Genomic DNA, 26,112 nt, shown 5'->3' with positions numbered 1-26,112 from the left:
TATTTTTTATATTTTTATTAGTTTTTGTTACATGGCTGTTCAACATAATTGTTAAGATTTATTCACTGAAAGGCAAAAGATTCCTAAAAGCATATTTGCACTTTTGAGCAAATCAGCGGTGAGTGATGAGATGGGACATAGGATCACGGGGAGGCTTAAACCTTGCATAACCGAAATGTAGAACCTTGTTTACTCACTTTATGCGTACTTAGGTCCATAGAGCTGGCCAAATCTAAGTTCTAACATTTGTTGTTCATATGTTTTCCTTTTATGATTTCTTCTAGGTTGTTTCTTCTTAGCGATCTTATCGGATTGACCACAAAAGTTTTAATATAGCACGCATGGACACATTCGATGCCGGTTTCATTCACACAAGTACTTTTCTTTGCTTACTCTCGTTATGCAAAACATTATCGGCGTCGGATCTTTGAGTTATAAAGTTCCCTAATGAAGCGTATGACCATATCAAAGAGTGGGCTCTTTAGTGTTAAAAGTTATTGCATTAGCGACAAAGTTCTCTTGGCGTCCCCCGTTAGATGAAGTTTGAAATTGATAAATGTTACTTCAACTGCGTGTGTTATCGGTCTTTCTTTGCACCCACTTCTTGTGTCTTCTTGTTTTTGCAGCTATTTGTGTTGGGTTTCTTGGTCTCTCTAACTTAAGAAGTATATATTTTTTTTACGTAGATCTCTTTCATGTGTGTTTGAGCTTCCGCGTTCGCGAACTACAAATAGTCATAATAACTTCTACTCTGTACTCATACTTTTATTGCTTTACGTAAGTAAACGTTATCTTAATGGAATTTTAATCCCTTAGTTAATGGTGAAGAATAAGAAGTTAAATTAATGCAGTCCGATCTTATCTTGTCTTGCGAAATGTTGGCATCTTTGGTGCGGGTTTATTTAGAAATCCCGATGGTGGAAACTTGGCGAAAACAATTCATTCTAAGGTGATTCTCAAGTCTTAATCTGTTCAATTCCTCTATCATACTTCTTTGTTCCGTAAAAGGACATTAAGCGAAAAATTGTTGGTCGGAGGAGAGTGGATAAAAAGTACTTATAAATGGCTTCTCTATTGATTCTTTGATAAAGTTAATTCTGATTCGGATGTTTTTTCTTGGCGGGGAGTTCCTTATGTTATATATTGGAAGGATTAGTTGTCATGTTATGCAACTTACCATTTTCGTGAGGCATTAATGTTAGTGGTTCGGAATCGCATTTAAGCTGTTATGAAAAATGCATCTTGGATGGTGGGGATAGCTAGTTAAATGTGTATCCGTTCTATGTCTAATTACTTAAAACTTTCAGCTAGGGTTGATACTTGTCACATGTTTGATGACTTACACTTGTGTAATCAATCATTTTATGAATCTTGGCTATCAAAAATAAAAGGAAGTTTTTATGCGTTTCTTGAAGTGAATGGCCGGTCCTGTCGGACTAGTCTTCAAGTTATTGTTAATTCTTACATTGCTTGTCTATCCACTCTGGAGATTGGCACTTGCGTTTATGTTGAGGGTGTTTTGGCGAAAACTCCTCAAGGTACTAAACAGAAAGTTGAATTAAAAGTCGACAAGCTTTTCATGTTGGTCCGTCGATTGGGCTACTTACCCGATTCCCAAAACCAAACTCACTCTTGAAAGCGGCTTAGAGATTTTGTTCATATGAGGCCAAGGACTAACACCGTAATTTTTTTTTATATACTATACTGTATGATTTATATTATTTATTTATCTTGTGTTTTGGGGTTCATATTTCTGCGGTTGCTTGCTCAATCGGGGAATGCACTAGCTTATGCAACTCACACATTTTTCAGATGCACAACTTATATGTGCACACTCCGATTATTACTACTAGTGATTGTGAGGGTGCGGGAGATGTTTCAAGTTACATCATTATTTAGTGATCACGGATAAGGTGGACAAGGAGCTGAAATGAAAAACCGCCTCCATCCTGGCGATATAGAAGTTTAAAAAAACTTGTCTCGAGGAGAAAGGAGAGGGTCAAATCTGCTAAAGCCAAAAGGAAGATATAAGCTGATTTGGTGGTGAGTTAAAGAAGGCCAAGGATGATCGACACATCTAGAAGAAAGATTTAAACTCAAACCCGGCCTCCCAGAAGGATGGGAAGATTGATTATACTTTCGTGATTTTTTTGGCTGGCAAAAGCATTTTTAATGTCGGGCGAGCTCGGGTTGAGACATTTGCTTGTGCTCTTAGCAATGTTTATACATTTGGACCAACTTTTTTCGATTTGAACATTCTCACACATCAAGGCATCTCGCCTTGAATTTTGGATGGTAGAGCACGAGATAGCATTTGCAGATTTAGAGGTATGAGATGTTATTTTACGTCATTTCAATTGTACCAACATAAAAGCGACTCAAAGATTACACTCCAGCTTTATAAAATGTTCATGATATCTGACAACACGTGCATACACACATTAGAACACCACACTGGTTTGAACCTCCAAAAATATGTTTGTATCAAACATAGTCGACATTCATGTAGTCCACTTTGTTCACGAAATCGGAATAAAAATTGTCTCATGATCTCCCTTCTCCCTAGATTAACCTTATTTTTTTTTCCGGTATGCGATTAGGGTGTTTCTATCTGTGGTCATATTTTGTATTTCTTTTAACTGTTTTCTTTTTGGGGATATAGTGTACATGAGTGTTTTACTAGACCTCTAACTTTAATCTCCAACTAATTTTTTGATATCTATTGAACTTTTTTTCAATCTTTCTTGTTTAATCTCTTGTTATTTTTATTCTCGGATCCGGGTTTACACAGCGTGTTTTTAGTTCCGTTTGATTAAACATTGTTTCTTTGTAACCAGGATACATTTTAACAAGTTCTTCAGTTATTTGTTTATATCAAGAAGATGTCATCAAAATTCATAGGTTAAAGTCTACTTTGAAAGTGCATTTCTAAGAGCAGTTGCAATGTGCTCTTAGCAACGGTGTGGCGGTCTCAGCCAGGCAGGCTTAGAGGTGTCTTGTTGTGTTCGAGTTATGGGTGATGAGAGTTGAAACATGCTCTTAAAAGCTTCTTCTTAGTTGGCTGCAAAGAAGGTCTTTAGGGCGTACCAAAGGGTGCCACTGTGAGCAAGGTATGTAACTAGAGGGTTGTAACTTCTTTTGTGCATTTTACGTTTCCTTTGGGAGGAAGAATACAATCCCCTCTCATTTGAATAAGGATAAAAGATGTGGCTTGAGTTGTCGTTAATAAATCATTCGTTGTGGCATGTAATAAGGATTTTATAATTTTTGGACTATAGGGGATTCTTCAACCGGACATGTGGGGTGTAGTACCATCGGATAGGTGGGATTGGTCGACTCTCAAGTCAGCGATCGCCAAAGAATGGAGGGAGAAATTCTCTTCTTGTAGCTCCTATGTCGATTTGCTTCAACTAGCCAAATGCCTTAACAATGAGTGCTTTGGCCAGATACCTCCTAATATATACAGGCCCGTAGAGTTTTAAGGTAAACTATTATCATTGTTATGATAATAATATATATTTTTGTATGATTATTTTTAAGATTTCAAAAGTTATGTACTATGCAACCTTATCCCCATTTTTTATTTATTACATTGAATTTGTTGTGGTGAACAAAGACCTTCATGACTTAGTTGAGATGGATGCGTGGTCTCCCTCACGAAAAAAAACAAGATAATTTATGAAAATGGATCGGTTTCTCTGAAATTAGAGATTCCCCGATGACTTGAAAGCCATTTACAGGTATAAGCTGGAGAAGTTCACATTATTTTATGATGGCGGAAAAATGAAGAAAGAACTTTTGCCCAAGAGTTGTATACTTGTTGATTGATGAATTTTTTTCTAGTTTATATTATTTATCTTTCATTTCATGAAGACAAAGTCTAACAAAAAATACGGTTCAGTTATAAATATTTTTAGAATTAGTTAGGTTTTGATTATATATGAGTTATCATTTGTAAATAAGATCAATTGAATATATTGTTACTCATTTCCTAATTAGAGAAAAGATGTAATTTTTATTCTTTTATAATCAGGAAGTGTTTCAAGTTCAATTTGTTTAATTGCTTATTATTATTATTTTTAATATATTTTTCTTTGGAAAATGATTTGTTCAGGTTAATGAAAAGGAAAAATGGATAAGTTCATATATTTGTTTCTATATGTAACATCATTTGTCTTTGGTTATGGGTGTATAGAGGCGGGGAAAAAAATTTTTTTACCCTATCAACACATTAATAACGGTTGTAAACCGTTGCAAAACAAAAATAAGTATTAAAGCATCTATTAATAATGGTTACAAATCAAACTCATAGCGCTTTTAACCGTTAGTAATTGTTACTTTACAGCGGTTAATAACCGTTGGAAAATTTGATTTACAGCAGCTTTAGCGTTAGTAATTGTGACTCTGCAGGTTATTAACCGTTGGAAAATTTGATTTACAGCGCTTTTAACCGTTGCAAATATTTCCAACACTTTACCCAATTTACAGCGCTTAAAAGCGTTAAAAAAATTCAAGCATGGCTTTTTGCCGTTGCAAATAGCTTTGATTATGGTGTAGTGTATTCTTTCACTTCTCACCGCACTTTTTGGAATTTGTAGTCATGCCGCGACACTTGAACTTTAAAGAAAAACAGTTTCTTGGCAAAGATTGAAAAGTATGGGACATTATTTCTCTCCATGATGTTAGTATAATATACATGATATACATAAAACTATAATGCAACTATGTTAGTGGAAGTATCTTGCGAGTGGTTAGAAAATAGCCGGATGTATAAACCAAATTATTTGAATATAATGTTAGTAGAAAAAAAAATGATGGTTTAGTTAGGATATCTTGGCTTGAATTTTCTACATTCTTGTAGTGTCATCCTAGATTTTTCATCATAAGCCAATCCGAAATAAACCAAGTTTTTGAAACAAATCATTTCATTTATTTTATTTTATTTTATTTTTATTTTTATTTTTTATATATTTATTTTATTTTATTTTTTAAATTCATTTTGAAAACAATGGAAAACAAAACATTTTTTTTATCCACATAATAATAAATACCACAAATGATTGAATAACAAGTGAAGGTGGGGAATGAGTTACCAACAAGAAGATGAGCATGAGGGGCGACCATAGGATAGAAGTATGATCAAACTTGGCACCTATGAATTAGATGATATTCTTTTCCACTTTGATTTAGCTTGACCTTTACAAAGTCTTGAATGACACCCAAAACTTTCTTCCAAAAGCGGATAGAGCATAAAGCATGGGACAAATCTTTTTGGAGACAACTTCCTCGTACATATGATCACTAGTTGTGAATCTCCGATGCCTTCCATTTTTTCTTTTTCATTTTTTTTTTTTTGAGTACTTCTCAACTAGGATATATAGTGGACTTAGAGATCTAGGCCGGACTTTCATAGGAATATAATGTAAAACTTAGGTGATGGGCTCGGAAAAGAATTGATAGAGTCAAAAATTATTTTTTTTTGGAGCGGAGGACTTACTTGTCATATAAAGGGATAAATAATTGGAATGATGGTAGTGAGATGATGATCTGGATCTCAAATCTCAAATGAAACTTCCACTTTGTTTTAGGTTTTCCATTTTGGACCGGTGTTGATTATTATGTGCAACTCTAAGCATTTTGAGTTAAGCGGTTTTGCCCCTTGCACTAGGATTTTCTTCAACATCTTCTTGGGATAAATAACATGGGGGTGATTGTTTTAAGTGATCAAAGATGGATGGAATGATGCCTTTGGATTATGACAAGTTACATGGGGGTGGGTATGGGTAATCTATGGGTAGGCTAAGGATTTATTAGGCTTCTAAAAAGATATGGGCATATATTGTAGGAAACAAAGAATATTGGTAAGCTCAAATGGGATTCAATCGGGAACATATGATGATTAGGTGGGCTTATGAAATTTAAAACAAAGCGATCAAAGATGGCCTATTCCATGATCTCTCTGAATTTCCACTATACTCTTGTCTTAAAATAAACAAAGTTGGGTAAAAGTAGTACCTCTTTAGTTGAATTGCGGCATTGGTAGGATTTTCTATGTAGAATCTTCACTTAGTGAATGGACATTCACTGTGGGTTTTGAACTTTCTGGTTCATTAATTCCACTCTAGTATGATCCGCTTGCACCGACTTTACGACAATGCAATGCTCCATTGGTATCTAAGTCCTAGTGGAAAATCAATGCCCCTCCTTCATATATCTTGGCTCTCGAGAATGTTGATAAGTAGATGAACTCCTCTCGACGATACGCTCTTTGATGTAGTCAGATTTGAGTCGATTGACTTCTTTGATGAATAGCTCTCATGTATGTTGTCGAGGCTAATGATGCAATATATAAATTTGCCCTCTCCCGGTAGGGTAGCTGGTTGATTGATTGGCTAAGTAATTCGTTGATTGATGGAATCTGAGAATATTCCACTGCTTGTTGATGGGTAGTTGATCAAATGATGTTGTAGGTTTTGCCTCTTCACAAGGGAAAATCACGTAATCTTTGAATCTTGATGTTGATGTTGGTGATCTTAGACATTTGAAAATCTTCTCAAACATAATCATGGGAACTTTCTTCCTCCTCAATTTCTTCTTCTCCGTGATTGATTCTCTCATCTTTGAACCATAAAATCATGTACCACCTTAAGACAATAGATTGTCATTGGTTATGATCCCAACAACTTCTATGGATTCCTTCAATAATTTGATCGGGCTTCAAACTGAGATGGGATCAAGGTTATATCAATCTGCACATAATGTGGTTCATCGTGGTTACTAAGGTTGATGGTCTTTTGTCTCGCATGATGACTAAGCGTCTGTCAATCCTCCCGGGGCGCTCATGAGAAAGAATGGACTCGACAACCGTTGTCCGTTCCTTCCTTCGTGTTAGGGGAGGGGATCATAATAACCAGCACAAGTCATTCAATCATCTTGCCTGAGGCAAGTAGGTAAATGTTATATGTGGGATTTTGGAAACTTTTTATTATTTATTTATTTTTTTAATTTTAAATTTTTGGATTTTTGAAATATCGGGATTTTTTGGATTTTGGAAATATTTGAATTTTTGGATTTTGGAAATATTTGATTTTTAGATTTTTTTTGAAATATTACTATATACAAGGAGTTAGAACAAAAGTTTCCGCGCCTTTGAGCCTATTGGATTCATCAGGTGGCTCGAAGGCTTAATATGATGGTGGGGATTGGATCGATAATGAAAAACTGCGTTCCACTAATCGGCATAGTCTCCATCAATGAATGGATCCTCATGAGAATCTAAAGTCTCACAAAACCTTTCCCAAATCTCATATTGCATTTGAAGTGAGGAAAGTAACATGTTCTCAACATCCATTTGGGCCCAGGTCAACGGTAGATTCCATATTCAACGGTCGTCTAAATCCCGAGTATGAATACGGGGGTCCATTAAACATGATAAGGTGTGGCAGTCTTGTCTCACAGGTCAAATCCTAACCACGAGGGAATTGCTTGACATAAAGATGGAGTATAGTCCATACGGCCGAGGAGGATGTCGATCGACCTCGTTTATCTAACTAAAGCTGGCTTCCTCATGATCCGACCTAAGTTGGCGATATCTGAATAGAATTAGTATCTGGCTCCCAAATAGTAATTTATGAGTTTGGATAAGATTAAATGCGTCTTTGCCCCAAAATATGTTGGAATCAATAATAACATCAATCTACCCCCTAAATCGGTTAGAGACAATCAAGAGACAATTCACTTAGTGTCATAATTGCGATAAACAATTAGGCTTCCTTTGACCTCGCAGTATAGCTAGCTCTTTTTATCATCTTGACTAGGAATCTGCGGTTCTAAAGATGCCGTTTTGGTTTCTACCAATCCAAGTCTTGGAAAATAGTTACGCTCATGGAACAAAGCGGAGTCATCTTAGGATTTCCATTGCAAAATGGGGTAATTTGAGGAGCTTCTCGCAGTCCTTCGTTATCAAGCCTTACGGCAATCACTCGCAGAATCCTAGCGATAATGCGATTCTAAGCCAATGGCCAACGCTAAAATATTTTCACGAGCTTCCATCCCTCGACAGAGCAAGTTCCTTTCTTTAAACGAGAGTAGATCATCTTCATTATTTGGTGTACTTCCTTCACTTCCATATAAGGTAAGTGCAATTCATTCAGGTAACCCTCCCTATGGAGTGTGGCTGTAAGCACCGATCCCAAGTCCACGCTTCACATAATTCACGCCTTCCACTTTTGTGTTCTCGGTTTTGAGTCATGTCTCCATAGGTGAATTATGTATTTATTGTTTTCGCTTTTCTTTTAAAAAAAAAATAAAATAAAAATAATATATATATATATATATATATATATATATATATATATATATATATATGTAATAATAATAAAAATAAAAAATTCTAAAAATCATAGAAATACCAATCCAACAAGTCTTTGGGAATCTTACTTTTAAACAACCCACATTTAAAACAAATTTTGTGTTTAAAAAATTTGCTCGGGGTAAGGCAACATCTTTCCATCCTGGATTGCTTGAACTTTCCATTGTGTTGCTTAGGCCCGCTAGTCGTAGTTCATCGGGGTTGATGTTATCTATAACTTTAGATTCCCTTCGCTCGCGAGATAACTTACATCACTCACGACTTTGAGGCATTTTCCACCTTCTTATACATCACCCATGGTCGAATTGAAGTGTTTTGATGATTATTGATTGGAAATTCTCTATCGATCATTTCCCATAACTCATTCTCCAAAATCGACCAAGAATAAAGCCGCAAATTGAATTTGAAATTGCTAAATATCGAAAAGTTCGATTTGAATCGGGCTTGGGGCCCAAACCAAGACGCGACGCCTGCGGCGCCTCCTTCCTTCCCAAAAACGCATGTTGTTTTTCCAATCCTTACCGGGTTACCAAAGTTTAAAACAAACCTTAAACACCAAAATAAAAAAAATAAAAAAATAAAAAAAAAAAAAGAGAAAAGAAAACCTAACTACAATCCACGCCAAACATTTAAATCAATCTCGAAAATCTTTTCCAAACCATTACCACCACCAACCCTAACAATTTTAAAACCAAAACCACAAAATCTAAAATTTGAGTCGCCACAACACGACGCGCCACCACCATCAGTTCTTTTAGTAAAGTTGCCTAAAATCGTGATCCCCACACTCCATTATACAAACCCCGTAGATTGTTTCAATATTTCCCATGGTTATTTTAAGACGCCGGATTTTGCCGTGAAGACGCTTGTCAGCCGATCATTCCGCCATTTCCATTTTAACGACGCAGATGATTTGGAGAAATTGGAATGGACTCGGTAATTTGATTGAGGAGTTGGGCCACTTTGATTTGGTAGAAACGAGCTTTATAAGAAGCCGAGAATTGGAGGGGATAGGATTTTCATTAAGGTAGCAGAACGAGGGAGGAGGAAGTAACGGTGACAAATTGCTATCGAGCTGTTAGGAATTACTACGAAAAGCAACCTTAGAACGACCATTCCAGGAATCCCAAAGATAATCGGAGTTCCCGCTTTGATGAAAGATACCGCCATGGAGGTGAATATAATAAGAGTTCTCATTGCGCTCGCAGTGCAATAACTCGAGAACCAATCAACCGGGCAGAGCTCAATGGATTGGTAGGAACGCCCCTGAAAGACAAAGTCGGCGACATCGGGCCCGCAATGTCCGTGACGTTCTCTCGATTTTGCAAACGAATAAGTATAATTTCTGATCCTCAATTTAATTTTTAATGTGATTAGAGGAGGGGAAAGAGCATGGCTTCTTCCCATATTGATCACTAAGATCATGCTCTCATTTTGAGCCGCCGCAAAATCTGCTCCTATTAAGATCAAATTGCATTCTAATGCAAGTATTTATACTGATTGCATCCAAGAGGACTTGGACGCCATTCGAAAGAAATGTAGCCGAGTCATGGATGAAATGGAAGATATGACATGTCCGATGAAAATGCATTTAGATAGTTGTAATTTAATTTAGAACGATGCAAGTGTTGCAAACCGGGCTTATGTTATGGTATGGTATTTGTGAAGATATCCGATAGATGATCAGTAGTTCAAATAAACAAACGAACCTTCGGTAGAGTTGAAATGCTCGAAAAGGGCGAGGAAGATATCTTGTCTAACATGGAGACTATCCACCAACATCACCAAGCCCAAGATGCGACTCAGACCGAGATGGAAGCATAGCTTTGTTCGAATAGAGATGCTACGACGATGCCACCTTGAGGATTCCCGTTTATTTAGTCTCGAGAGGCATGAGCCGCCGCCAAGCGACGATGGCTCAGCCATTCTTCATCCCAGGACCAATCTCCATCTTAGGGTCCATCTTTATCACATAGCTAGGTGTTCACCATCGGGTTTGTGTTATTTGTTATTTCATTGTTTTATTGTTTTATTAGTTGGATTTTAATTCAAATTTTGTTAAATTTAAATATTAATGTGTTTGTTTTATGTTGTTTGGATTTAAATTTTATTTTTAATATAATTGGTTATTTTCAAATCAGGCGTGTTTTTATCATTAATCCCACCTTCCCAATTGTTTGAGGTGGTAATATTTATACCGGCATAATTCGTTATATGATCATCTTCTCAGAAAGTTATCTTGGAGTAAAGGCCGAGAATTTCCATCGAGCATCGCATATCTATGATTATGTGTGGTGGTAGCATGAAATCTAGGAGAGTTTAGAAGTTACTATTCTAAATCCAAAGATAAAAGATACCGTGGTTGTTATAAAATCAAAAATATGGTTTGTTTCCGCGGGTTTGGAAATTTTCTACTCAAAAATTGACTTAAACAATTTGGCAACTTGCGTCATCTGTTTTGGAAGCCTCGAACCTATTTAAACTTTCTTCATTCTACACTCACAACCCACACTACACCCCACCATCATCTCCTCACCTTTCACTCCAAGCTTTTTCTTCTTTTTTCCTTGTAAAACTCGCTTTCAAAGATTCTACGAAAGACTCGCTCTGATTAATCATCGAAATTTTACTCAGAGCACACACACAACCCAAGTTGAGCATGACTTCGCTTCAAACACTCAGAACTAAAACACCCGAAGACCAAGTGGAAGGGAGCGCCGGGCTCCCTCCGTGAACACGTAAAATTTTCAATTTTGTGAGGGTTGTTCCAGGATTTTGAGCTGTTCAAAAGAGTAGTTTTGAGATGACATCTCCTATAGTCATTCCCGAACAGTCGTTGGAAGACTTGATGGAACCTAAACCTATGGAGCATCGTTCCGAGAGGATCGTGGCGATTAGATGGCTTCATCCATCGGGTAAGTGATGACGATTCATATTCATATTCAAAGATACCATCGCTTTATTTCTATCAATTCACGTTAGTTTCTATTAGAATCGGGATGGAGAACAAGAATTCTCCGTGAGTAGTCGGCGACACGACATTAGAATTCAATAAATATGTGGTAGCTTTAGTTTCGGGATTACCAATACCGATCCCGTTTCACACATGGGGATATATGACCGATAATGCATACCGTATATGATTATACATATTTCCATGAGTATTATGGGGAGGGGTATTTCGATTAATGGACCGTGGGCTTATATAGCATTGCCCCTCTGTAGCCCTCATTCCTAAACGTAGGCACCACCCATGTTATTCATCCCGATGAATATTTTGGGGAATGACGTTCACTTCGCAAACAAGAAGGCCGGTGACATTTTCCTCGCTTTAATGGTGGGACGCCGATATGACATTCCCCGAAGTTTTAGTCGCTAGTCTTAAGAGAGCCCAAAGCATGAGGCGAAGTATCTTCTTATGCCTCGCTTTTGTAAGCCACATCACGCTGAGTTGTTTACCTATATTCCGGCCCAATTCTCAGATTGAAAAGTACAATACGAGGACTCACCAATTGGGTGGTTCACTCATTACAAATTATGACTTGGCTCGGATGGCAAAGTAGCCCTCATTTGTCGCCCGCACATCCCATCAAACATAATAACACTTAACGTGTTAGCATTAGTAGATGATAAATGGCTGCAAGCTTGGCAAGTTTATAATGGTTTGGCAGATGCGAAGGAACCTCATCTCTTTGATGAGGAGGAGGATGCTTGCCGGAAATAAGGTAAGTTTTAGTTTTGTTATTGTCTCGGCTTATGTCCCAAGCAAAATTAATTGTTAACTCCATAATGGGTGGAACTCTTATAGAGTCACACGGGCTTTTTTTATTTCCTATATTAGTATGTTCTAACCTTTGTTTTACGATGTTCCGCACTCACGCTTCCATGGTATTTTTCTACCCCATTTTATTTAAATGCTTTGAGGACAAAGCATGCTTTGGTTGGGGGCAAAGAAACATGTGTAATTAAGGCATCATTAGGATATAGATATGTATAATATGCATTTGTTTTGAAGTTAAAAATTTCAAAAATATAAATAAATAAGTTTATGCTATACACTTAGGAATATTGGTATTGTTTTCTTTCTATGCTCTTAACAATCTAGAAGTCTCAATGAGCTTTTCAGATCTAATAATTGTTAGAAACTTAGGTTAATATGTAGGTAATAATCTTTGCATCTATCTATAAATATATTACATGAGTATCTATGATTGTTAGCAAGAAGTTTATGAAATCTAGGATAGAGTACTTATTCTACAAACTCGTGGAGAATATAGCCTAAAGCCTTTATATGAGCTAAACATTTGAGAAATGACACAAGAGAGAAGTAAAATCTGGATAGAGAAATCACACGCCCACTTGCTTGATCACTATGCCATATCCTAAGCTTAGAATTTAGGCCCCTTTGGATCGAGCAGCCGTAAATTCAAACCTATGAATTATTTTCCACTAGTCCCCTCGAGCCTTTCTTTAGCCTTCCATAAACCACAATTCCTTTACCTTGTTACAAAAACAAAACAAAAATAAAAATTCAACTTACCCAATCTAGAATAAGTCCGAGAATAGAATGAGTGAAGAAAAGAAGAGAAAACCGTGGTAAACAAAAATTAGTTAGTTGTTTGGAAAAGAATAGAAGTTTCCATCCAAGGAAAAGGAAAAAATAGAAATAAATAAAAACTCCAAAAATAGAAATAGAAGGAGTCAAAAAGCCAAAGAAAAGAAAAAGAAAAAATATGGCTAAGGATGGAAACAAAGCATAGAAGCAAAAGAAATTAACAAGGTTTTCTCTAAGTTACATAATATGAAAGACTCTATTATCTCGGACTTGTCCTTTGAATATCCATTTTATTCCTTCTTAAACCATCTCCTAATCCCAAAGAACACCTAATAAAGACCTCTAGCCCAATTAGGAATATGTTAGTGTGATAGTAAGTGGCAGATGTGTTTGATCGACCTCGGTTTTTCCTTTGTTTGTCATTGAGATTGTAAAGTGTGCCTAACGCACACCGGAGCAAAAAACTTGAGCGGAAAAATCAGAGTGGTTTTGTCTTGACATTTATGTGAGGACCTACTTAAGGACGCTTATTCCGAAGTTTTCAAAACTTAACCCCGCTAGGCATTTCATAGTATTACTCATAGTATATATATTTGTATCATAGATGATTGATTATTATGCATATATTAGTTTAGGTTTTGACTTGGTTATTCTTATTCATTTGCTAGTGAGATGTATAGATAGTCGAGACATGAATGAGGAAACAATAGTTTTATTTCTTAGTCGTTGTAGTATAGATGAAGTTTGTGAGTACCTTCACCGGAAAACTCTCATGAGGTTATAACTCATCCACTAGGGAATTCCTAGTGGTTTAAGGCCTTATCGTCATATGGTCAATGCAATCGCACTCAAATAAACGGAGAGTAGTTAGAACTCCATTTTTGGTCACTTATTCTAATTTCTCATATTTGCTTGAGGACAAGCAAAATGCTGTTTGGGGTGGTTTGATAAGAGCCCAAAACTGTAGTTTTAACCCTCAGAATACCATACTTTTGACCATTATGTGAGTAATAATTAAGAGTTAATACCGACACGTTGTTTTTATACGCTGCCCAGCTTCAAAGTCAATTATGTGCGTAAATGTGCCACTTTGATGAGATAAAGGAGCAATGGTTGGTTGCTAAGGAGTTCTGTGATTAAAGGCCAAGATTCAAGAAGACAAAGCCTTTCTAAAGCCCGGCCAAAGCTGAAAAGTCAAAGTCAACGCGGGCGTAAAGACACAAAGTTAGCAGAACTTCCGAAAAGCCAGATCTTTGGACTCAGACCTCAGAATTGGGTCTACCTTATGTCAAAACGACCGGCTTGAAAGAGCTTTCCAATGGTCCAAGCCTTGGCCTAATCAGAGGAGGAGAGGTGGACGAAAAGTCTTTCGAAGCCAACTGCAGCTGAAGAGGCCTTTTGATCGAAGACTGAAGTTTGGGCCCGATTCTCTCGCCCAAAACATGGCTCCAAGCCCATGCACGATTTTTGATCTGAAACATATAAAACAAAAGCTTAGCTCTTGGTTAATGGTAGCTTATTAGACCTAAAACTATAGATAATTCTAGATCTAGTTTTCATTAAATAAAATTAAGTTTAGTTCATTTCAATTCTTGTTTTAGATTAATCTTTAGAATCATTGTTCTTCATTAGTTTGATAAATAAAATAGCTAGTTTGTCAATTTCGATTTTTGTCATTTCAATTTATAGATCTAATTTTAATTTTTGTTGAGTATCATTTCTGAGTTGTTAAATTAGATTGAAGTATTGTTAGTTAAATTAGCCAAGTTAGAATTTTGGTATGAGGTTTAGTTATAATTTAATGAGAAATAATGGTTTGATGAATCAAGGCTAAAACCTCCATTAGAGGGGTTGATGAAGCCTTGATGAAAACTTAGTTGTATAGTGTAGAGTCGTTGTAGATTCTATTCCATTCTAGAAGGTCGTGGTTTTGCCATGAGAATGGATGGACTAACCTCACATGCTAGTTATAACCGCGTAAAATGCCATGCTAATTAGGGATTAGAACGAAAGCAATTGCACTGTAAGAACGTAAGAATTGGATTACAACAGTCTATGCTAGGTGATTAAGTTAGATTCGAGGTGGATTCACTTCCCTCTAATTCTTTTATCTAGATTCACATTTCAAGATTCCGTAAGCATTCGCTATTCTCGTGAACTTGTCAATTGAATCCACCCCTGTAGTATAGAATTCCCTCGTAAATCTCTCACTAGACTTATGATTGATTAGTTGACACTTAAAACCATCGAGATTCTAAAGAACTAGGAGGGAACAAATTTGTTACTTCACTTTATTTCGATAGAATTGAGAGTAGAAAACTTGATAGCAATTAGTAAAATTAAGTTTTAGTTTACTTACGTTTTGAAGTTTCATCGTTCATTTCGTAGGTAAACTTTATCTTTTTACGTTTATCAGTGCTCGTGGGCTATGGATCCAGCTCGAGTTGGACCTTTTTATTAGAGTTTCTAGCCCATTTTTCAAGCCTCCAAAAACCTATAGAACCTTCCTTATCTGTTTGATTTGATTTGATCCCATAAATCAAGAATATTCTTGAGAATATGCCATTTTGGAGCCATGTTTGGAAACCCTGGATTATGGGCTCATTAAGGACGTGTAGGGTTTGTTTTTTTTCCCGAATCCATCTAAAAGATCTGAAAACCAAGGGTCAAGATCGCACCCTTTATCCCACCTCTTGAATCAAGGGCCAGATTTAGGAGGTGCAACTAAAAAGATATCAAGCCATTGGATTTTTCTTCATCAATACTCGTTATTGGATCAAATTTATTAGCATATTTGAAATCCATCCCAAAAGCTATAAATTTGGGTCTCATTCACCCATAAAAACATCCGAGCTAGGAATGGGTTAATATCCGGACCTAGCTATTCAGAGCTAATAGCCTAGTAGTTTTCTTTTCTTGAGTGTTTTTTTTTTTCTTTTCTAGTTCATCATTCTAGAGTAGAATTTCTTTAGTTTAATCTAGAGTTGAAGGTCAAATTTCGACTTTGAGGTTTTTCTGGTGAAGTTCTTTGTGTTCTTCTTCTTTAGCCTCATTTTCCCCTCTTTCGATCTTGAGTAGAAGCTTCTTTTCACCAAAAGTTATTTTTTTCTCAAATCACCTATTTCAATTCAAAATCACAGTTGTCAATTCCAGACCAAGTTTATCATCATCATTCATCAACAATCAACCAGTATCAACCAGTATCAACAATCAATCAATCAATCTACAATCAAGTATGAGACAACATTCAAAACAAGGTGACATCGTTTTTCTCTTTTATTTCATTTAGCATTGCATATTAGGTTATTTTTTAGTTTTATTATAGCATATAGTTATTAGTTTTACATAATTTAGTGAAGATCATCCAACTTGGTAGATTAATTTTTCAAGCTTTCTTCGTAAGCCTATCTCAAAACATTTACACCTCAATAGAAGTAAGGCTGGTTTTACCAGCGAAAGTGTGGGTGCTTTAACACCTTCCCACATCGCACCTTGACTCTAACCCAATAATCATCTAGTTTGAGGGCTAGTCCTTCACATAGGTTTTACTCAACTTTTCCTTAATAAAGTTACTGCTTACTCTAAAATCAATTGCATAGACCTAGATACACATATTTATGCATACAACATGCCAAGATGAAGCACCGACATGCGCTTCGCATCGACGCACACCTCTCCAAGGCATCGGCATCAAAACATGTCATGTTCTCATCCTCCGACTCATTCTCCTCCACTACCCTCTACAGCAACCTCCCGTTTTCTAGATACACTCCGTGATAAATATAAGGATTTTGGTGCCTCTTTAGCCCAATCCGATCAGAGTTCGGAGTCGCTTTCAACCTCATCATGATCTATGTTATCAGAATAGGGAGAGGTGTAATACTCTTCCCGACTCCTCTAATCATAGTGATAAAAAACTCGAGGATACAGAATTCGTACTTTCTCGTCTAGAGTATCCAAAGAACGTGAAGACAATTCAGGTGATGTCATCGACGCTCTCTTTCCAATGACATTCCTCCCAATCCATCGAAGCTACAGCCACCCGGTTGGTTGCAGAGATGACCGTATTTTAACACAATGTGAGCTCGCATTGTATTTACCCTCCAAAACTGTCTCTTTCATCAAAGGCTCGATCCCACTAGCTTGAGATTCCTGCAATGTGGCTACGAGAGTGCGTCCTTCCTCCGTACCGAAGATACGCGCCAACAAATTTCTATCCACTTTTCTTCTTACTTTATTCACCTTCACAAATATCTTATTCCCAACCAACTCCCTCGTCCTATAAAATTGTTGGACCAAATCCTCGAGATAAAAGTCATCAGTAGAATACCACAACCTATTCCAATCCCTCCTAATCATCTCATCACTGTAAAATGCTAAAAAAGTGGTGGGCATAAAAACTTGTTCCGCAAAAATTCTTCGCCTTTGAGCCATTGAAGTTTTGAACCGATTTATGGGTTTGAATAAGGTGGAGGAGGCGAGTTTGAAACAAACTCACTAAATATTTTGGAGGTGGCATGGTGGTGGTTTATATTTATTGTATTTTTTTGGTATTCCAAAAGGTCGGAATTGGTGGGGGAATGTTTTGGAGAAGATTTGAAGTTGTTTTAAACTGTTGGCGTGGGTGTATTTAGGGTTTTTTTTTTTTTTTTAAATTTTTGGTTAGGGTTTAAAGTTTGTTAATGGCGGAAGTGAGAATGAAAACTCGCAATCTGTTTTGGTTGAAGGAAGGAGACGCACGTGCGTGGTGCGTGCGTGAGAGATTTGGGCCCAAGCCCAATTCAATTTTTGAAATTTGTCATTTTTTCGCGCAACTTCAAACTAAAATTGGCGCTTCATTACTGGTCCGATTTATGCGAATGAGATATAGAAATGATCAGGAGAGAATTTCCAATCCAATGATCCATAAAACAATCTATTCCAATTGTGGGTGACATATAAGAAGATGGAAAACACCTCAAAGTGCGCGCGTGATGTAAATTATGCAAACGAATGAAATATAAATTCATAGATAATGTCAACCTGAATCGAAATACAATTAAACGGCCTAAGCAACACAAATGGAAAAACGAACAATCAAGGATGGAAAATGAACACTTCATCCCCTAAACAAATTTTAGACAACATAGTTTAGAAAAATTTGTTTTAAACGCGGGTCTTTTAAAGTCGATTCGAGACTTCCTAAATTAATATTTTTATAATTTTAGAATTTATTTTTATTTTTAATGAAAAGATTTAATAGAGAAAAACAATAAAGCAATAAATGCATAATTCACACCAAAGACTTTAACATGACTCAAAACCGAGAAAACATGCAAGAGTGGAATACGGAATTATGTTAACCTTGGACTTAGGATCTAGTACTTACATCCACACACTCCATAGGGAGGGCCGGTTACCCGAATGGTGCACTTATCAATATATGGAAATGAAAGGAAGTACACCAACCAACAAAGGTTAGTCCTCATAGATGTGGTCCCGTAAAGGACTTCCTCCACATCAAGGGACAATAGCTCGTGAAAATGTTTTAACCGTTGGCCATTGACTTGAAAGTCTTGTTGTCCTTAGGATTTACCAAGGTGATTGCACCGTGGGGGGTGACTTCAAGAACCATAAAAGAACCGAGAACAACAGGTTTTCAATTTCCCCAGTAAAAATATGTAGACGGGAGTTGTAAAGCAAGACCTTTTAACCTACCACAAACTCTTTACATAACATTTGCTTATCATGAACACGCTTCATGTTATCTTTATAATCTTTCATGAGATCATAAAAATCGCCACGGATTTCTTTCAAGCTCATTCAATTGCAACTTGCACTTGACACCTGCCTCATCAAAATTAAAGTTAAGGTTTTTCATATCCCACATAGCACGGTGCTCCAATTCAATGGGCAAATGACAATGTTTCCCAAATACAAGTCTAAAGGTAGACATACCTATAGGAGTTTTGAAAGCAGTCCTATAAGCCCATAAGGCATCGGATAGATGCTTCGACCAGTCTTTCCTATCAGGATTTACAGTTGTTTCTAAGATCTTTTTGATTTCCCTATTATAAACTTCTACTCGTCCGCTAGTTTGTGGATGATAAGGAGTTGCTACCTTTATGTAACTCCATACTTTTTCACCATCACTAATGATGGCTTTAGGAATGCCAAATCGATAGAAGATGTACTCCTTAACAAAAAACACAACTATCTTGTGGTAATTGCTACGACAAGCCATGGCCTCTATCCATTTAGACACGTAGTCCATGGCAACTAGAATATAAATGAAACTGTGGGAAACAGGAAAGGGACCCATGAAATCAATGCCCCATACATCAAAAAACTTCTACCACCATGATTGGATTTAGTGGCATCATATTATGCTTTCGCGGATTCCAAGTTGTTGGCAAACTAACACACGCCTTGCAATGCACTTGGGCATCTTTAAAAAGAGTAGCCAATAAAACCCACATTGAAGAATTTTAGTAGCTATTTTCATACCACTAAAATGGCCACCACACTCTTTGTCATGGCAGAATGAGAGAACCTCATTATATTCCCAATCGAGAATACAACGACGTAATAACTGATCCGCACAATACTTAAAAGGTAGGGTTCATCCCAAGAGTATAGTTTTAACTCTAGCCAAGAACTTCTTACGTTCATTTCTTGACCAATCAACAGGAATAGTATCAGATGCTAAATAATTCTCAATGTCAGCATACCATGGTGTAGAAAAAATAGCATACAGATGCTCATTAGGAAAAGAGTTCGGTATTGACTCATAATCACTATCATCGTCATTTGTAAGTCTAGATAAGTGGTCGGCAACTACATTTTTGACCCCTATTTTGTCATTTATTTCTGATGTAAACACTTGCAGGAGAAGAATCTATCAGATTAATCTCTGCTTAGCATCCTTCTTTGCGAGAAGGTACCTAAGGGCGGCATGCATGGTCCGTAAACTAGAGTCTTAGAACCAACCAAATAAGGATCTAAACTTATCTAAAGCATAAACGCTTAGCTAAGAATTCTTTTCAGTAGTTGTATAATTCCTTTGAGCATCGTTTAAAGTTTTACTAGCTTAATAAATAACAGTGGATTTATTATCGAGTTTCTGACCCAATACAACACCAACAACATAATCACTAGCATCACACATGAGTTGAAAGGTTTAGACCAATCGGAGGCTGTATAATGGGTGTAGATTTAAGGAAGCTTTTAAAGTTTCAAAATCCTTCTTACAGCTTAAAATTAAAATCAAAGATGGCATCCTTGAAAATCAAATTAGTTAAAGGCCTAGCTATTTTGAAAAATCTTTGATAAAACGCCTATAAAAACATGCATGGCCTAGAAAGGCTCTAATATCACTTTGACAAATTGTGGTATAGGTAGAGTCGCTATCTTCTCTAGTTTGGCCTTATCTACTTCGATGCCATCACTAGATACAATGTGCCCTAGCACTATTCCTTTTTCACCATGAAATGACATTTTTCCCAATTTAAAACTAGACTTTTCTCTTCATCATCGCGGTCAAAAACCTAGAGCGGGTTGCAGACAATGTCGATGAAAGAGTCTCCATAGATAGAAAAATCATCCATGAAAAATTCCATGAAGCCGTTCTACCATGTCACTAAATATATGAAGCATACAATTTGGAAGGTACCGGGGAGCATTACAAAGGCCAAAAGGCATTCGTTTATAGGCATATGTTCCAAAAGTACATGTGATGGTAGTCTTTTCTTGGTCATCTATATTAATAATAATTTGGAAATAGCAAGAGTAGCCATCCAAAAAATAGTAAAAAGCATGACTAGCTAGACGTTCTAGCATCTGATCTATAAAGGGTAAAGGAAAATGATCCTTTCGTGTCATGGTATTTAAACATCTGTAATCAATACAAATCCTCCATTTCATAGGACCATGCGTTGCAACATATTCACCCTTGGCATTACATACCATGGTAATCCCTAATTTCTTAGGAACTACATGAATGAGACTTACCCATTCGCTATCAGAGATTGGGTATATGATACCCTCATCGAGTAACCGTAAGACTTCTTTCCTGACCACCTCTTTCATGTCAAGGTTCAAACGATGCTGAGGTTCGTGAGAAGTCTTTGCGTTATCCTCAAAATGGATATGATGAGTGCATACATTAGGGTCAATTCCTTTAATGTCGGCTAGGGACTAACCGATAGAAGAACGATGTTCCCTAATCACCCTGATCAAACGTGTCTCTTCCTCCTTAGATAACAGAGAAGATATAATTACCGGATGACTACCATCTGGATCAAGTTGAATATATTTTAACTCAGAAGGAAGAGGTTTAAGCACCGGGGTGGAAGGAATGTCGATAAATGCTTCTGGAGGATCCTCATCTTGAGTAATGAATACTTGCTTAGGCAGCAAGTCTTCAAACTCAGTAGATGGAGCAACAGAAGGGTCTATGATACGTGTATACTCAAAGATGGTGTTGACTTCCTCTAAGTAGGAGTCATTGACAAAATCTGAACTTCCAAAGGAAAAGAATTTATGCATATGGTTTTCGGGAAATGTGTTGTTAAAATAACCTTGAGCTAAGCTCTTGATCATGCTAACCTCCCCATCTACAGACGAATCCGGTAACTATTTCATCATTTTAAAAATATTTACCTCAACATAAAGATGTCCAAAAGACAAGGACATCGAACCATCGCTGACAATTTATAAGCTCGTTGGCAGTCGCCAAGAAGGGGCCTTCTAAGATGATCGGAATAGAGTCGTTAATCGACTTACGTATCGAGGATAACAAAATCAGTAGGATAGTAGAAATCCATAACCTTAACAAGCACGTTTTCAACCACACTCTTAGGATACTTAATAGACCGATCCGCTAATTGCAACGTCATTTGAGAAGGTTGCATATCTTGTAGACTTATTTGTTTGTATAGATAATACGGGAGTAAGTTGACACTCGCCCCCAGGTCTAGTAAAATAGTGGTCATGTGGGAATCTCCTAAGGTGCATTGTACAGTAGGACGACCAGGGTCCTTTTACGTAACGATTCCATTATGTTCTGATAAAGTTGGAAACTGTTCAGTTAGGAAGGCGTCTTTAGGAATATTTGTCTTACGCCTGGTCGTGCACAACTCTTTAAGAAACTTAGCGTGGTGAGGTAATTTTTTAATTACTTCTAGAAAGGGTAGGTTTATCGTTAGATTTTTGAAAACTTCCCTAATCTCGTCATAGTTTGTATCCTTGTTTAACATAGCTAATCTCTGGGGAAATGGTGGTTTCTCTCTATATTTAGCGTATGGATCAACTGGATGTCTAACCTTGGCTTTCTGTTTCTTAGGTTGTGGTTTAACTGGTACCTCTACAGGGGTAGGCTCTTTAGTTTCTATTTCGGTATCTAGTTCAATCTCTTGTGTAGGGACTACTTGGGGTGTAACTATAGGCATAGTTACATTGTTATCAACCACTCTGCTAGAACGAAGAGTGGTGATGGCATTTAGCTCACCCACGTTTGCATTTCATTACTAGTATTACCGCGTTTACCTCAAAGGCTGTGTTTATTGTTTTAGGATTAGGTATTGCTTGACACGTAAAACACACCTTTGGGTTATACTCTCTTGTGCTAACTACTGTAGGAAAGTTGGATGGCTTGTAAAATCTATTATTGAGATTGTATAAAAGCATCAAAATGATCCGGTTGTGGAGGAGTAGTTGTTCTGAGGTTGTGTGGCGGAATTATGTCACGTTGATTATTAATAGGTGGGTTGTGGTAGTTATAATTATTATTAAGGAACAATACCTCTATTAGCATTATAATTATTATTGTTATAATTATTATAATTAACATGATCTTGTCCTTGACCCTGTCCTTGTCGTGGTGGAGCTTGGTTATAATTGTTTGCTTGCCTAATATTTTGATTATTAAACCCTGGAGGTGTTACTTGTTCATTATTTCTCCAACTGAAGTCGGGATGTTATCTCCAAGGGACGTGAGGAATAGAATAACTATTAATTGAGCAAACGTTATCTTATTGTGATGTTTGTTGTTCATAAGCTAGAGGACAATAGGAGTCGGGATGCTCAGGACTCAAACAGAAATTACATGGATTTGAGTTGGCATTCATGATGGGGATAGGCTTTTGTTGAATAGAAATAGTCTCTACCTTTTTAGTGAGAGATTCGATTAAAGTTTTTAGCTCAGGCTCGGGTTTCATCTCAAACATACCGGCGGCCTTAACTGTTGTAGAAGAACTAGCGGAACGGGAGATATCGTCACTACCCCCTAGTTATTATTATGCTTTGTTTGATCTTCTAAAAATTTATAAGCCTCTGAGGCTCCTTTACTTAGGAAACTACCCCCATTCATTATGTCAAGGACTTCTTTATGGTGGTGTAAAAGTCCTTTAAAAAAGGCACGAACTAACGTGTCTTTCGCGAGGTTATGGTGTGGACACTTTATAAGAATATCGGTGAAATGATTCCAAGTCTCTGAAAATGATTCGTGAGGATTTTGTTGAAAGAAATGAATCTTGGAAGGAATTTCATCTATCTTTAGGGGTGGGTAAAAGTGTTCCATAAATAGTTGAAAAAGTTTAGCCCACGAGTCCACAGAACTAGGTGCTTGGGCAGTTAACCAAGACGCCGCCTCATCGGCTAGGGTGGAAGGAAATACCCCTAGTTTAATTTGTTCAGCACCAACCGTAGGATGGTGGAATGTTGTAAGGACTTGTTCAATCCTACGTATGTCCTGATAAGGTTTTTCATGGTCTAACCCATGAAAAACGGGTAACAAATTAAATATATTTGGGGATTCGAAAATCCCCCAGCAATGCTAGAACGATGCAAGATTTTTTGGGATATCATTCAAAGCATATAAAAGTCAGAGAGAGGAGACTCCCTTTCTTCAGCCATTATTTCAGGTGTAGTGTACGGTATATTAGCTAGAGGTGTAGTGAGTGGTATACTAGAAAGGCGTGTTTGTTGACGTTGTCGGTTGATTACATTAGGTGTTTTTCTTCAACCTAACCTTAATCTCATGCAAGGCTAAGACAAATCTTAACTAAACATGACAACACTCAAAATAATCCTGATATGCTAGTATGAACCTCTAACAGGAGATGCGAGGTGTGGAAGAAAGAAGTACCTGAATGCCTCCTTGCTTCGCTTATGAATAACGTCTTGTTTACGCGAGCTTAGTGTATTTAACAAGTTAGAAACACTGAATAACTTGAAGAAATGAAAGTTTGAATGAACCTGTGAAAATCGGGCATTTTCAGAAGAGGGCGCGGGGCGCGCTCTGGTTAAGCCTTGGAAGGGTGGGGGTCGTGCTCAAGTGAAACTCAAGTTACAGTAATTTGGGCGCGGGTGGCGCTCCACTAAGGCGCAGGCGCACTCCGTGTAATTCTGCGAGGAAAATTTCAGTTCTGAAATGGACAACCACAGTTAGAATCAAACAAGGGTGGGTGGGTTTAATGGGACTTTGGAAAGACTAATTATACTAATGAAACAATTCTAAAGGGAAATAAGATTGCAGCGGCGCCATTTGATAAATGTAAAATGAAGATATATATAAAATAAATAGTTTTACCTACGAATAAGTACGAAACTCAACGCAAGTAAAACTAAGGCTAAACTTGTGTCTGTTTATCAAAGTTTTCTACTATTGATGCTATTGAAATAGTTGGAGTAAAAGATTCGTTCCACTCCTAGTTTTTTAGAATTTGTATTTCCTAAGATTATCAATCTATCCAAAGTTAATGAGAGTTTTACGAAATTTATACTACGATGGAAAAATAACTAACAAGATATGATTTTATACGACTACGGAATACTAAATTGATACTATGATAAGGAATTAGGGGGGATTGATTCCACCTTAACTCGACTTAATTTACTAACGAAGAATCGTCGTAATCCAAATTGAACTGCTTTCGCATAACAATTGGTTCTTCCTAATCCCTAGTTGTTCATGGTAATCTCTACCAACTAACATCAATCATGTGAAACAATCAAACCCATTCTCATGGTGAACTAATTGTTTTCTAGAATGGAATGGAAATCCACGACTATTCACTTTAACAAAAATCAAGCTTCATCAAGGCTTCTTCAACCCCCTCTAATGGAGGTTTAACTTAGAATCATTATGCTATCATTAATATATAAATTTAAGCAAGACATGATATACAGATTATAACTTTGCTTATTTCAACTCGAATGGAAATCTAAATTTGCTAGATTTAATTGAAACTAATAATGATAAATAACTAAATCTATGAATTGAAACTATAATGATTTAATGAAAATGAAACTAGATTAACAAGAACTAATTAACTTTATTGATCTAATAAATAGCAATAACAATAATTCAATAACTGAATTTAAAACATGATAAAAAAACTAATTAATTAAAATGGAGACCAATTCTAGATCTAAACTATTCTCTAATGGCTACTTGCTACCTCTAGCTAAGAATGCTTAAGAGTTAAGTCTTGTGTCCTGAAATGGAGGAGACCAGATCGGCATTTTCGTGCATGGGTTGAGGAGCCATGTTTCTGGCCGGAAAATCGAGCCTAAAACCCAATTTCTTCAGTCCACAGATTCCTTTTCAGTTAGATTTGTCTTCAATAGGCTATTCATCCAATTTTTATCCTTTGATTAGGTCAAGGCTTGGACCATTGGTAAGCTCTTTCCAAGCCGGTTGTTTTGACATAAGGTAGGCCCAATTCCGGGGTCTGAATCCAAAGATACGGTCTTCGGAAGTTTTGCTGACTTTTGTGTGATGTTTCTGCCCGCATTGACTTTGACTTTTCAGCTTTGACCGGGCATTAAAAAGGCTTTTTCTCCTTGAATGTTGGCCTTTAATCAACCACAGAACTTTTGAGCAACTAACCCTTGCTCCTTTATCTCACCAAAGTGGCACATTTCTGCACATAATTGACTTCATTGCCTAGAATACATAAAAACACGTAATCAGCATTAACTCTTATTTATTACTCGCATAATTGGTCTAAAAGTATTATTGTTAAGGGGCTAAAAATACAGTTTTGGGCTCTTATCAATCTCCTTTTGATTTTGAACTTTGGGATCGAGATTCAATTTTTTTTGACTCCTTTGATTTTTTTGGAGTTTTGGTTTTTAATTGGTCTTTCTTTTCATCTCTTTCTCTTCTTTTCTTTTTGAAGGAATTAAATGTTTTATTTTTGTA

The 26,112-nt window shown here is 36.8% G+C and overlaps 1 pseudogene; it reads left to right on the top strand.

The window, feature by feature from the left end:
* Positions 1-1,267: 1,267 nt before the first annotated feature.
* Positions 1,268-2,334, top strand: LOC147475126 (asparagine--tRNA ligase, cytoplasmic 3 pseudogene; annotated as a pseudogene).
* The last annotated feature ends 23,778 nt before the right edge of the window (positions 2,335-26,112 follow it).

Source organism: Coptis chinensis, chromosome 9 (assembly GCF_015680905.1).
Source record: "Coptis chinensis isolate HL-2020 chromosome 9, ASM1568090v1, whole genome shotgun sequence".
Classification (NCBI taxonomy): Eukaryota; Viridiplantae; Streptophyta; class Magnoliopsida; order Ranunculales; family Ranunculaceae; genus Coptis; species Coptis chinensis.
Note: the sequence above shows the minus strand (reverse complement) of the source record. Positions and strands in the feature narration are given on the sequence as shown.